At 42.5% G+C, this 14,304-nt stretch overlaps 1 non-coding gene across 1 annotated transcript; it reads right to left on the reverse strand.

The window, feature by feature from the left end:
• Positions 1 to 13,978: 13,978 nt before the first annotated feature.
• Positions 13,979 to 14,085, reverse strand: LOC118492795. The gene has a single exon (XR_004894797.1). It is a non-coding gene; the product is annotated as a small nucleolar RNA R71 (small nucleolar RNA).
• Between the last annotated feature and the right edge of the window lie 219 nt (positions 14,086 to 14,304).

Below are 14,304 nucleotides of genomic sequence, written 5' to 3' on the forward strand. Positions count from 1 at the left end.
CGACTATTTTGTGATACTTGGATATTACAATATTATTAAGTTGAAATAAATCTTTCTTTGCTTCCGCTGTGCATTGATATATTGTATGTTTGACTATGACGATATCAACTACGTCACGGAACCCCCACCGGGCCCACCGGTGACACATGGAAAAATAGGGGTGTGACAAGCCTTCTTCAAGAACAAACAACATAAAATGACATATGACTGTCATCAGTATCTTTTTCTTGAAGATTTGTCCATCTCATGCAGCAAAATCTTACTGAGTTACTCCCCTCACCTAACAATCCATTCAGAGAAACTTCATGAAGAACAATACTAAATATCCAAGAAAGCATGTTAGCCATCTTTGATTTTTTTAAATTTTTGGTTTTACAATGAGTGGTATTTAGGAATATCGGCGTTTGGTTTTTTTTTTTTGGTGTGATTAAATGGAAGTTGCTGAGAGGTATCATTTTATAGGATGTCTTTGGTGCGTAGGTTAGGCGGTGTATTAGTATAATAAAGTATTAATTCGTCGTTTTAGTTACTGTTTGTAATTACTGTTTTTGATAAGCTTTATCTCTGAAGTCTGTAACACGTCCCATCTTTCAAGTTTGGCGTTTTAGATTTTAATATATTAAATGTTTTTAATAATAAAATTTCCGTCGCTTCAGTTTTAATGTTTTGTAGTTACTCTTTCTAGTTACCTTTTCGAGATTTTGGCGTTTTTTTTATTTTTAATGAGGTTTTATATAAAGATGGCACTTTTGTTCTATTTTTTCTTGTACCTTGGTTTTTATACTTTTTTTTGAGTTTTTTTATAATACTTGTCCGAAGTAATTTTATTATAGTTTGGGAGTTTTGGGGCGTTTTATGGCATGATAGTGTTTTCACAAGCAGTTGTCTGTGTGGCGTTTTTATCATATAGGCGTTGTTATTATATAACAATCAACTGAAAAAGAAAACTATAAAAAAAATATATAAACAATTGATCTTCCAAATCTTCACTGTCACCGGTCTCTTTCTTCTTTTTTGAATCATCTTAACTGGCTGTTTCGACTTTCGTATGATTCATATTGTTTTTTTTGTTTTTGAAGTAGCTTTTTTGTCGCCGTTTGGAAGCACAAAGTGTGGCACCAGCCTCTTTTTCTTGAAGATTTGTCCATCTCATGCAGCAAAATGTTATTAAGTTACATCCCTCAGTAAACAAACCATTCGGTGAAACTTTTTGGCGTTTTATCAAGAAAAAGAACGCCACTAAATAAAAGAACCTTAAATCTCTAAATTTGGTCATGCTAAACTCAATAATGTTTTGTTGTATGAGATTTACAACATTGTTAATCCTCAGTTAAGAAAGATGTCTAACAATGTTGTCCACCCCATACAGCTAAACTTTATTGAGAACAAAACTCGATAATGTTTTTGTATGTTTTGGCATTATAAATTGGATGGAAGTTGAGGATAAAGTCAATAAGATTTTACTCAATGAAATGGACAATATCCCCACTTAAGGATTTTGTCCATTACATTGAGCGAAACCTTACAGACAACTAAACTGAATTTCAAAGAAATGTTTTGTTTTAGGGGATATTTGATGTTTGGGTTTTTTGGCGTTTCTAAGACTGTGACAACTCGTATTTCGAACCTATTTTTGTGTAACATTACGTGATTATGTGAACTCTATTTGAATAACTTGTTATACGTGCTTTGTGGGAAATTGTGAATATTTGTTTATATGCTTGCATGACCCACCCGACTGCACAAGCCCATTCGGGCCACACACATCCGACTCGAGACCATGGGGCAGCCCAAGAGAGGGTTCGGCCCATCCCCTAATCGCATAAACTTTGAGATGTGGTAACTATCTCACACTTTTACAAAACATCCTCACACACACAAACCCTAGAACACACAAACACTCAACTCTCTCTCTCTCGACTCGGAACCAAGGCAGCCGAACACCCCATCTCTCTCGAAGTTTTGTTTCGGATCATTCCTTCTCTAACCGGTTAGTGTGTGTTTACCGATTTCATGTTTATGGATGTTGTGATATGCATGCTTTATGTGGTGATTATGGTTAGTGATGTTATAAATTGTTAATGTTAATGTGCTTGAAATCGGCTGCATGTATGATTGGCAATATGATAATTAGTCCGAATATTGCTTGTTAAACCGGCTGTGATAATATGATTTCGGGTTAGGATGGCATGTTTGGTCTAGAATCCGGTTACATAATAGTTAAATGATTCGGTTTAGGGTTGTATGTTGATCCGATTGTTTGTTCTTGAGGATGGTGATTATGAACATGCTTGAATATGGATTAATTGTTGATTTGATCTGTTTGCGAAACTGCCTAATCTGTTTGCTGATTTTACGGAACTGATTGAGCTGATAATAAGGAAACTGTTACAATCTGCTTGTCTCGACCAGGGTTGCGAGTCGAGAACTCCTAGTCTCAACTCGAGACCACAACACTCGCACACAAACAACATAACTCGAGACCAGCGTTTGCGAGTCCCGTTGCGACTCGAGACCGTGAAGTCTCGACCAGACCATGACAACTCGAGACCGGCTACACATGCACACTGTTTGGACCTTGCACTATTACGAGCCCAACTGTTTGGGCCGGATACTTGGACTTGTTTACGTGTCTGCTATTGGACTGCTATGATGTACTTGTGCATGCCATGATTATACTTGTGTACAATACGTGTAGAACCTATGTGCTATATTCGAACACGAACCTGACTTGTATGATAACCATTCTAGGACGTGGTTGATCACCCTATAGCTTACTAGAACTTTCTGTGTATCTGCCGAGCAAACCAAGGTGAGTTCACACAGCCAAGGCATGGGGTTCCCGGGTGGGAATGGGATTTGTTGAATTATTGCGCATACTCAGATGGTGGAACCTAACGATAAGATACGACTAGACTAGTAACACTTATTGAACTGATCTTCGCACACCTGCCAAGGGTTGGCCGCGATATTATGACTGACTTCGCAAACCTGCCTTAGGAAGGCCGCGAACTAAATTTACAAATCTTCGCACACCTGCCTGGGGGGCCGCGATACGAATAAACCTAGTCTAGAATACTTGGGAAGAACATCCCCTAATATCTTCGCATACCTGCCTGGGAGGCCGCGATGGAAACTGATACGATATATGACATAACGAACGAACATACTACTACTCACACTATACTATTACTGAACTGTTAACTGTGAACTCGCTCAACTAGTTGTTGACTCTCTGCTGCATGCCTTGCAGGACCTTAGGTACTTATGGAGCTTGCACAAGGAGGAGCAGGTCGTTGTGGGCAATGGATCGTGAATGCTTGCTAAACACTTATGACATTTCATACATTAGTATTTATGTTGGGTTTTACTTACATACTTCCGCTACTCAAACAAAGTTTGGTTTGAACATCAATCGTATTGAACTGGGTTTTATGAATTACTTTAACTACTATACACTATGTTTGATATGATTGATGGCTTGATCCTGGTCATGTCACGCCTCCAAGCGGTGGTACTCCGCGTGTGGATTTTGGGGGTGTGACAGATTGGTATCAGAGCCATTGGTTATAGAGAACTCTGTTTTAATATGGGAAAACGTTTTTATTAAAACCAGACTATAACCAGAACAGTGCTCTCAACGATCCACAACGACGCTTTGCTCCACGTGCAAGACTCGACATCCTAGGTAATATGGTTTATGTTTATTGCCTACATGCTAGAACTATATAGAACTTTGCTCGTAGTATGCCTAGATACACATGACCCTATTACACGAGAATACCTATGTGCTTACACTCTTCTGTCATCGCACTTTACGCGAACCTCTCTCTTACCGATGTTATCTTTGCTATGAAGATCATGTCTGGACGAATTAACATGACTCAAGCCCAGTTGACGGCTCTCATTAACGAACAAGTTGCTGCGGCATTTGCAGCCGCACAAGCAGGAGGTATATCCTGTAGTCATAACTCACACTAGGATCTTTACATCCTACACTCCTAGACCAACTCTTGTGTTTAACTTTGCCCTACTCGTACACAATAGGTCAACACGCACCGCAACCAGTTTGCACTTTCAAGAACTTCATGGACTGTCGTCCAAGTACATTCAGTGGCACGGAAGGAGCAGTGGGACTACTCCATTGGTTTGAGAAGCTCGAGTCAGTGTTCGAGATGTGTGAATGCCCTAAGGCTCGCAGGGTCAAGTACGCCACTGGTACGTTGGAAGGAATCGCGCTAACCTGGTGGAACGCGCAAGTTCAGATTCTAGGGTTGGCAGCTGCTAACGCCACCCCTTGGAACGATTTTAAGGAACTCATCAAACGTGAATACTTCACGCGGGATGACATCCACAAGTTGGAAGATGAGTTTTACCACCTGAAAATGACGGGGTCAGAAATTAAAGCCTACACGAAACGGTCGAACGAACTGGCCATCTTGTGTCCAACCATGGTGGACCCTCCAATCAAGCGTATCGAATTGTACCTCAAAGGTCTAGCCTCAGAGATTCAGAGCCATGTTACATCGGCAAACCTCGACAACATCCAAGACATTCAGCGTCTTGCTCATCGCCTTACGGATCAGGCGGTGGAACAGAACAAGCTGCCCAAACGCATCAGTGCTACCACTACTGCTGTCACTACTTCTGCTACTCCCAGTGACAACAAGAGAAAATAGGAGGGGGATTCCAACAAGGGATCAGTTTCTGTTCAGTCTCAAGCACAGCAGCGCAAGACAAATGACTACCAGAGTCCGAATCAGCAATCATCAGGCAGTCAGGGACAGAGTGGATATCAGGGAACTCACCCATGGTGTAGTAGGTGCAACAAACACCACAGTGGAAGATGTCGCAGGGAACGTTGTCAAAGATGCCTCAAGATGGGTCATGAAGCTAAAGACTGCAGGAGTGCGCGACCAGCAAATCAGAACCAGCAACTCCCACCGCCAGCTCCACAGAACCAGCAGCAGCAGCCACAGCGTGGAACCCGGGGATGTTTCTAGTGTGGGGCTGAAGGCCACTACAAACGTGATTGCCCTCAATTGAACTAGAACCAGAATCGCAACAACAACAATAACCAGGGCAATGGGAACAACAACAATGGAGGAAACAACAACAACAATGGCAACGAAGCTCGAGGTCGTGCTTTCGTGCTAGGTCAGGGCGACGCAAGGAACGATCCCAATGTGGTTATGGGTAAGTTTCTCCTCGACGATATTTATGTTACAGTTTTGTTTGATTCGGGTGCTAATACAAGTTATATATCGCTAAAAGTCAGTAAATTGTTAAAACGTGCACCAACACCCCTAACCACCAAACATGTAGTAGAATTAGCTAATGGTAAGAGCCTAGAAGCCACGCAAGTAATCAGGGGTTGTAAGATTGTCTTAGCCGGTCAAGCTTTCTCCATCGACCTTATTCCCATAGTCTTGGGAAGCTTCGATATCGTTATAAGGATGGATTGGTTATCCCAACATCAGGCAGAGATCTTGTGCAGCGAGAAGATCATTCGTATTCCCCATTCTGGTCAAGAACCTCTCGAAGTTCAAGGCAACAAGAGTGGTGCTGTGGTTGGCATCATCTCTTTCTTGAAGGCTCAGAAATGTTTACGAAAGGGGCACACTGCTATTCTGGCACTTGTTACTGATGCATCAGCGAAAGAAAAGAAGTTGGAGGATATTCCAGTAGTACGCGATTTTCCTCAGGTGTTCCCTGAAGATTTACCTGGCTTACCGCCTCATCGTCAGGTCGAGTTTCAAATCGAGCTCGCACCAGGAGCAGCACCTATAGCTCGAGCACCGTATCGTTTAGCTCCAACTGAACTGGAAGAACTGTCAAAGTAGCTACAAGAGCTCTTGGAAAAGGGTTTTATTCGTCCAAGCTCTTTCCCTTGGGGAGCTCCAGTACTTTTCATGAAAAAGAAGGATGGCACTTTCAGGATGTGCATCGACTACCGTGAACTCAACAAGGTGACGGTGAAGAACCGTTATCCTCTTCCACGCATAGACGACTTATTCGACCAGTTGCAAGGGTCGTGCTACTACTCCAAGATAGATTTGAGGTCAGGTTATCATCAGCTGAGAGTCCGCGAGGAGGACGTCTCCAAGACAGCATTTAGAACTCGCTACGGTCACTACGAGTTTCTTGTCATGCCATTCGGGTTAACGAACGCGCCTGCCGTATTTATGGATCTTATGAACAGGGTGTGCAAACCCTACTTAGACAAGTTTGTGATTATATTCATCGACGACATCCTGATCTACTCCAAGAGTCAGGAGGAACACGAGCAACATCTACGCCTTATCTTGGAACTCCTTCGAAAGGAACAGTTGTACGCCAAGTTTTCAAAATGTGACTTCTGGCTTCGTAAAGTCCACTTTCTAGGCCACGTGGTAAACAAGGATGGGATTCATGTTGATCCATCTAAGGTAGATTCGATCAGGAACTGGCCTGCACCGCGTACACCAACGGAAATACGCCAATTCTTGGGTTTGGCGGGTTATTACAGGCGATTCATCAAAGACTTTTCGAAGATTGCTCAGCCGCTTACACTACTGACACAGAAGGGTGTCACCTACCGTTGGGGCAACACTCAGGAAACTGTTTTTCAGCACTTAAAGGATAGACTTTGCAGTGCACCTATTCTCTCATTGCCAGAGGGCACAGACGACTTCGTGGTTTACTGTGATGCATCCATCCAGGGTCTTGGATGTGTGTTAATGCAGCGCGACAAGGTTATTGCTTACGCTTCGCGCCAACTCAAGGTTCATGAACGAAACTACACGACACACGATTTAGAGCTGGGAGCTGTTGTTTTTGCGCTTAAGATATGGCGACACTACCTGTACGGTACCAAGTGCACTATTTACACCGATCACAGGAGTCTCGAGCATATCCTTAAGCAAAAGGATTTGAACATGCGTCAACGAAGATGGGTTGAACTTATGAACGATTACGAATGCGCTATCAAGTACCATCCAGGCAAAGCCAATGTTGTGGCTGACGCTCTCAGTCGAAAGGACACTCTACCTAGACGCGTACGAGCCTTGCAGCTCACTATTCAGTCCAGTCTTCCTGCACAGATACGAGCTGCTCAGATGGAAGCACTCAAAACCAGAAAACGTCAAGGCTGAAGCCCTACGCGGCTCGAGGCAACGAATAGAACAGAAGGGAGACGGCGCCTACTATGTAACGGGGCGTATCTGGGTCCCACTTTATGGCGGCTTACGAGAACTTGTGATGGATGAAGCACACAAGTCTCGCTACTCGGTACATCCAGGGTCGGATAAAATGTACCACGATCTCAGAACTACATACTGGTGGCCTAGCATGAAGGCCCACATAGCGACTTACGTTGGCAAGTGTTTGACATGTGCAAGAGTCAAAGTGGAATATCAGAAACCAGCGGGTCAACTTCAGCAACCCAAGATACCACAATGTAAATGGGAAGAAATTTCCATGGATTTCGTTACAGGCCTACCCAGATCCCAGCGTGGGAACGATACTATTTGGGTGATCGTGGATCGACTCACCAAGTCTGCACACTTCCTAGCTATAAAGGAAACGGATAAGTTCTCCACTCTCGCAGACATCTATCTTAAAGAAGTTGTTTCTAGGCACGGGGTGCCCACCTCCATCATTTCGGATCGGGATGCACAATTCACGTCAGAACTATGGCAAGCGATGCACAAATCTTTTGGCTCACGATTAGACATGAGCACAGCATATCATCCTCAGACGGATGGGCAGTCTGAGCGAACGATCCAGACTCTTGAAGACATGCTTCAGGCATGTGTTATTGATTTCGGCAACGGCTGGGAAAAGCATCTCCCTTTGGTGGAGTTCTCATACAATAACAGCTATCACACCAGCATATAAGCCGCTCCATTTGAGGCATTGTACGGGCGTAAATGCCGGTCACCTCTCTGTTGGGCAGAGGTGGGGGATAGTCAGATCACAGGTCCAGAACTTATAGTGGACACCACAGAAAAGATTGCACAAATACGACAATGCATGGCGGCAGCATGTGACCGTCAGAAAGCCTACGCGGATAAGCGTAGGAAGCCATTGGAATTTCAGGTCGGGGACCGGGTTTTACTTAAAGTCTCACCCTGGAAGGGTGTGGTTCGTTTTGGCAAACGGGGCAAACTAAATCCACGGTACGTCGGACCATTTGAGATTACAGAGAAAATAGGCAAAGTAGCCTACAGACTGAACTTACCAGCTGAACTCGGGGCAGTTCACAATGTTTTCCACGTGTCGAATCTGAAGAAGTGCTTGTCAGATGAGACCCTCATAATTCCTTTGAAAGAGCTCACTATCGACGAACAGTTGCACTTCGTCGAGGAACCAATTGAAATCACGGACCGGGATGTAAAGGTCCTCAAAAACAAGAGAATCCCTCTTGTTCGAGTTCGTTGGAACTCCCGTCGTGGCCCAGAGTACACCTGGGAACGTGAAGACAAGATGACAGAAAAGTACCCCCAGTTATTCGAAACCAATGCAACCACCTGAGGCTGAAGCTACTACTGCGGAATTTCGGGACGAAATTCCAGATCAACGGGGGGAGGATGTGACACCCCAGGAAAATCAGTGAACGATACAACTTACCTAGCTTCCTCTGTGAGTGCGTACCAAATTTCGGGACGAAATTTCTTTTAAGTTGGGGATAATGTGACAACTCGTATTTCGAACCTATTTTTGTGTAACGTTACGTGATTATGTGAACTCTATTTGAATAACTTGTTATACGTGCTTTGTGGGAAATTGTGAATATTTGTTTATATGCTTGCATGACACACCCGACTGCACAAGCCCATTCGGGCCACACACATCCGACTCGAGACCATGGGGCAGCCCAAGAGAGGGTTCGGCCCATCCCCTAATCGCATAAACTTTGAGATGTGGTAACTATCTCACACTTTTACAAAACCTCCTCACACACACAAACCCTAGAACACACAAACACTCAACTCTCTCTCTCTCTCGACTCGGAACCAAGGCAGCCGAACACCCCATCTCTCTCAAAGTTTTGTTTCGGATCATTCCTTCTCTAACCGGTTAGTGTGTGTTTACCGATTTCATGTTTATGGATGTTGTGATATGCATGCTTTATGTGGTGATTATGGTTAGTGATGTTATAAATTGTTAATGTTAATATGCTTAAAATCGGCTGCATGTATGATTGGCAATATGATAATTAGTCCGAATATTGCTTGTTAAACCTGGTGTGATTAAATGGAAGTTGCTGAGAGGTATCATTTTATAGGATGTCTTTGGTGCGTAGGTTAGGCGGTGTATTAGTATAATAAAGTATTAATTCGTCGTTTTAGTTACTGTTTGTAATTACTGTTTTTGATAAGCTTTATCTCTGAAGTCTGTAACACGTCCCATCTTTCAAGTTTGGCGTTTTAGATTTTAATATATTAAATGTTTTTTATAATAAAGTTTCCGTCGCTTCAGTTTTAATGTTTTGTAGTTACTCTTTCTAGTTACCTTTTCGAGATTTTGGCGTTTTTTTATTTTTAATGAGGTTTTATATAAAGATGGCACTTTTGTTCTATTTTTTCTTGTACCTTGGTTTTTGTACTTTTTTTTGAGTTTTTTTATAATACTTGTCCGAAGTAATTTTATTATAGTTTGGGAGTTTTGGGGCGTTTTATGGCATGATAGTGTTTTCACAAGCAGTTGTCTGTGTGGTGTTTTTATCATATAGGCGTTGTTATTATATAACAATCAACTGAAAAAGAAAACTATAAAAAAAATATATAAACATATGATCTTCCAAATCTTCACTGTCACCGGTCTCTTTCTTCTTTTTTGAATCATCTTAACTGGCTGTTTCGACTTTCGTATGATTCATATTGTTTTTTTTTTTTGTTTTTGAAGTAGCTTTTTTGTCGCCGTTTGGAAGCACAAAGTGTGGCATCAGCCTCTTTTTCTTGAAGATTTGTCCATCTCATGCAGCAAAATGTTATTAAGTTACATCCCTCAGTAAACAAACCATTCGGTGAAACTTTTTGGCGTTTTATCAAGAAAAAGAACGCCACTAAATAAAAGAACCTTAAATCTCTAAATTTGGTCATGCTAAACTCAATAATGTTTTGTTGTATGAGATTTACAACATTGTTAATCTTCAGTTAAGAAAGATGTCTAACAATGTTGTCCACCCCATACAGCTAAACTTTATTGAGAACAAAACTCGATAATGTTTTTGTATGTTTTGGCATTATAAATTGGATGGAAGTTGAGGATAAAGTCAATAAGGTTTTACTCAATGAAATGGACAATATCCCCACTTAAGGATTTTGTCCATTACATTGAGCGAAACCTTACAGACAACTAAACTGAATTTCAAAGAAATGTTTTGTTTTAGGGGATATTTGATGTTTGGGTTTTTTGGCGTTTCTAAGACTGTGACAACTCGTATTTCGAACCTATTTTTGTGTAACGTTACGTGAATATGTGAACTCTATTTGAATAACTTGTTATACGTGCTTTGTGGGAAATTGTGAATATTTGTTTATATGCTTGCATGACCCACCCGACTGCACAAGCCCATTCGGGCCACACACATCCGACTCGAGACCATGGGGCAGCCCAAGAGAGGGTTCGGCCCATCCCCTAATCGCATAAACTTTGAGATGTGGTAACTATCTCACACTTTTACAAAACATCCTCACACACACAAACCCTAGAACACACAAACACTCAACTCTCTCTCTCTCGACTCGGAACCAAGGCAGCCGAACACCCCATCTCTCTCGAAGTTTTGTTTCGGATCATTCCTTCTCTAACCGGATAGTGTGTGTTTACCGATTTCATGTTTATGGATGTTGTGATATGCATGCTTTATGTGGTGATTATGGTTAGTGATGTTATAAATTGTTAATGTTAATGTGCTTGAAATCGGCTGCATGTATGATTGGCAATATGATAATTAGTCCGAATATTGCTTGTTAAACCGGCTGTGATAATATGATTTCGGGTTAGGATGGCATGTTTGGTCTAGAATCCGGTTACATAATAGTTAAATAATTCGGTTTAGGGTTGTATGTTGATCCGATTGTTTGTTCTTGAGGATGGTGATTATGAACATGCTTGAATATGGATTAATTGTTGATTTGATCTGTTTGCGAAACTGCCTAATCTGTTTGCTGATTTTACGGAACTGATTGAGCTGATAATAAGGAAACTGTTACAATATGCTTGTCTCGACCAGGGTTGCGAGTCGAGAACTCCTAGTCTCGACTCGAGACCACAACACTCGCACACAAACAGCATAACTCGAGACCAACGTTTGCGAGTCCCGTTGCGACTCGAGACCGTGAAGTCTCGACCAGACCATGACAACTCGAGACCTCCTTTGTTGCGACTCGAGATCTCTAGTCTCGTGATGTGTGTAAAATACAACATATAAATCACATCAATTAAGGCATAAAACTAACCCTTCTTAAGTACTAATGTTGGAAAAAGAGTGTTTTTGTCTTTCTTTTGTATTTTCAGGATGAAATGAGCTCAAATTCACAAAAGAAGCAAAAAGACAACTAATTCTAGCATAAATACAAGAAAAGGAATAAAAGTATACTGCCCGGACCCTCAACGGCATCCTCCAAGGCAAAGAAGAGAAAGCAGAAGTCTGAACACGCCCCGTGCTCAGCCAGCACGGGGCCGTGCCCAAGAAGCAGCATAAAAGACAAACTTATAGAAGCTTCCATTGCCCACCACGGGGCCGTGTCCAGCGGGCACGGGGGCGTGGTGAAAGTACAGCAGGCGCATTAATTGTAATTGCGAATTACAATTAATGAGGAGAGAGAGTGTCAGACGGGCACGGGGGCGTGTCCAGCGGACACGGGGCCGTGCCCAGCCTTCTGTTCAGCCTATAAATAGGAGTGCTTGGTTTCATTCCATCTCATCCCTTGGCACACCACCTCTCTCACACTTCATCCACCACCCACCACCACCATAACACCATCATCCACCACCATCATCCATTGTCCATCGTAGAGTGTGTGAGTCGTCTCGGGATCCAAGATTGATCGTAAGAGTTCTTGACAATCAAGGCCATGTTTGCCTAAGTCTCTTACATCACTTGGTGAAGACAAGTGTTTAGTATAATACTTTTTATTTTTAATATTTTGCACTTTTTATTTGGTTTTGTATTAATGACTTTAATAACTAGTTGCTTATGTTGAAGGTGATCTTTCCTTATCGTTTGTCCGTGGTGTCTTGGCATTATTTTACTGGCTATATAAAATAAAAGATTTTCACCATTCATATCTCCACGGTCTATATGGAGGTATGTTGGCTACCTGGTCGGGGGTTAAGGGAACGGTTTGGTAAAGGTCTTGCCCTTGTTCAGCGTTTAGAGGTCCTGCTTGGGACCTGGGTCAAATTTAGTAGGATCTCCTTCAATGCCCATAGGTATTGGATGGCGGGGATCCAAACTCTTTGACCCCCTCATAAGTTAACTACTATTAATACTATAACCCGGCTATTTAGGACTGTATCCCTGCTGACTCAGACTACTTAGCCGAGGGTAACGTCACCGCCGAAAGCGGGGCCTACCACAATTTGCATTAATAACTTAATTCATTATCTTTCAATAATCCGACCCTGTAGGATTGTATCCTTGCTGACTCAAACTACTGGGTTGAGGGTAACGTCGCCTTCAAAAGAGGGGCCTACTACAATAACTAAGATAATCTCTTAAACAAGTGCAAAAGTGCGAAAATAATCAAAGGTTATACTAATACACGTGTCGGATCCAAGTGATTCATCTTGTCTATCTGTTTTTATTTTATTTTTATTTTTCAGCATTTAGTTAGTTTTTATTTCCTTAGCTTAAAAAACATTTTTCTCATTTTTTGATTTGATTAGACGTTGAGGATAAACCGGTATTAAAAGCTCTTGTGTCCTTGGACGACCTCGGTATCTTACCAACACTATACTACGTCCACGATGGGTGCACTTGCCCATATGTGTGTTTAGTGTTAGTAAATATCGTGTTTTATAAATTTAAAACTTGGCTAAAAGTGTAAAAAAAGGGCTTAAATATACATCAAATATATAACACACTTCACGCACATCAAGTTTTTTGCGCCGTTGCCGGGGACACAAGGATTTTAAGAAAGTTAGGAATCAACGGCCTAATCATATTTTTTTTCTTTTTAATTTTTAGGATTTTTCTTAGTTTTTCAGCTTCTGCAGGGCTCAGCACGGGTCGTGCCTGGTCGGACACGGGCCGTGCCCAGCATCGTTACTGGCAGTTTTTGTTTTCCAAGTTACAGAAGGCTGACCACGGGGCCGTGCCGGTGCAACACGGGGCCGTGTCCAACTTCCAGTAACTGGGATCTGGAAAACAATCACTGAAACTCCGACCACGGGCCGTGTTCGCTAAACACGGGGCCGTGGTGAACCTTCCGACCAACATTCTTTTATGTTTTTATTGCAGGACTCGGAACCCGACGCCAACCTCACGTAGTGTATGAGCTCCAGTTCCAATAAAGACATAAAAGAACCACTAGAAGAACCCGAACGCTTTCTCAGAAAAAGGTTAAAAGCCAAAAACCAAGAGAAGGTTTCGGGTGACCCACCTCCAATGGCGGACCAACGTACCCTTATGGATTACCTACGACCCACCGTAGGTAATCTAGGCGCCGCTATCAATGCTCCGAATGTCGAAGCTAATAACTTCGAACTTCGGCCGCATTTGATACAAATGCTCCAAAACTCCGCAACCTTCCATGGGCTTGCGGACGAGGATCCCCATCTACATATAACTAATTTCTTGGAAATATGTGATACCTTTCGGATCAATGGAGCATCAAACGACGCCATCCGCCTCCGTATGTTTCCCTTCTCACTAAAAGACCGAGCGAAAGCTTGGCTCAACGCCCTCCCAGCTGGATCGGTAAACACCTGGGATGAACTAGCCCAAAAATTTCTATATAAGTATTTCCCTCCCGCTAAAACTGCTAAGTTAATGACTGAAATTAATACATATTCACAAGAGGACGGGGAATCCTTATATGAAACTTGGGAAAGGTTCAAGGAGTTATTACGCAAGGGTCCCCATCACGGCCTCGCAATATGGCAACAAGTATCCACTTTCTATAATGGATTGTTGCCACACACTAGGCAGACACTTGATTCCAGCTCCGGGGGACTTTTAGGTAATCGACGCCCACACGAAATATATAATAAAATTGAGGAAATTGCTCAAACCAATTTTCAATGGCACACCCCTCGGGGAAATAAGTCTATCGCCCCGGGCGCCTATAAGGTCGATGAAAGCACTTCTTT

Source organism: Helianthus annuus, chromosome 5 (assembly GCF_002127325.2).
Source record: "Helianthus annuus cultivar XRQ/B chromosome 5, HanXRQr2.0-SUNRISE, whole genome shotgun sequence".
NCBI classification, from domain to species: Eukaryota; Viridiplantae; Streptophyta; class Magnoliopsida; order Asterales; family Asteraceae; genus Helianthus; species Helianthus annuus.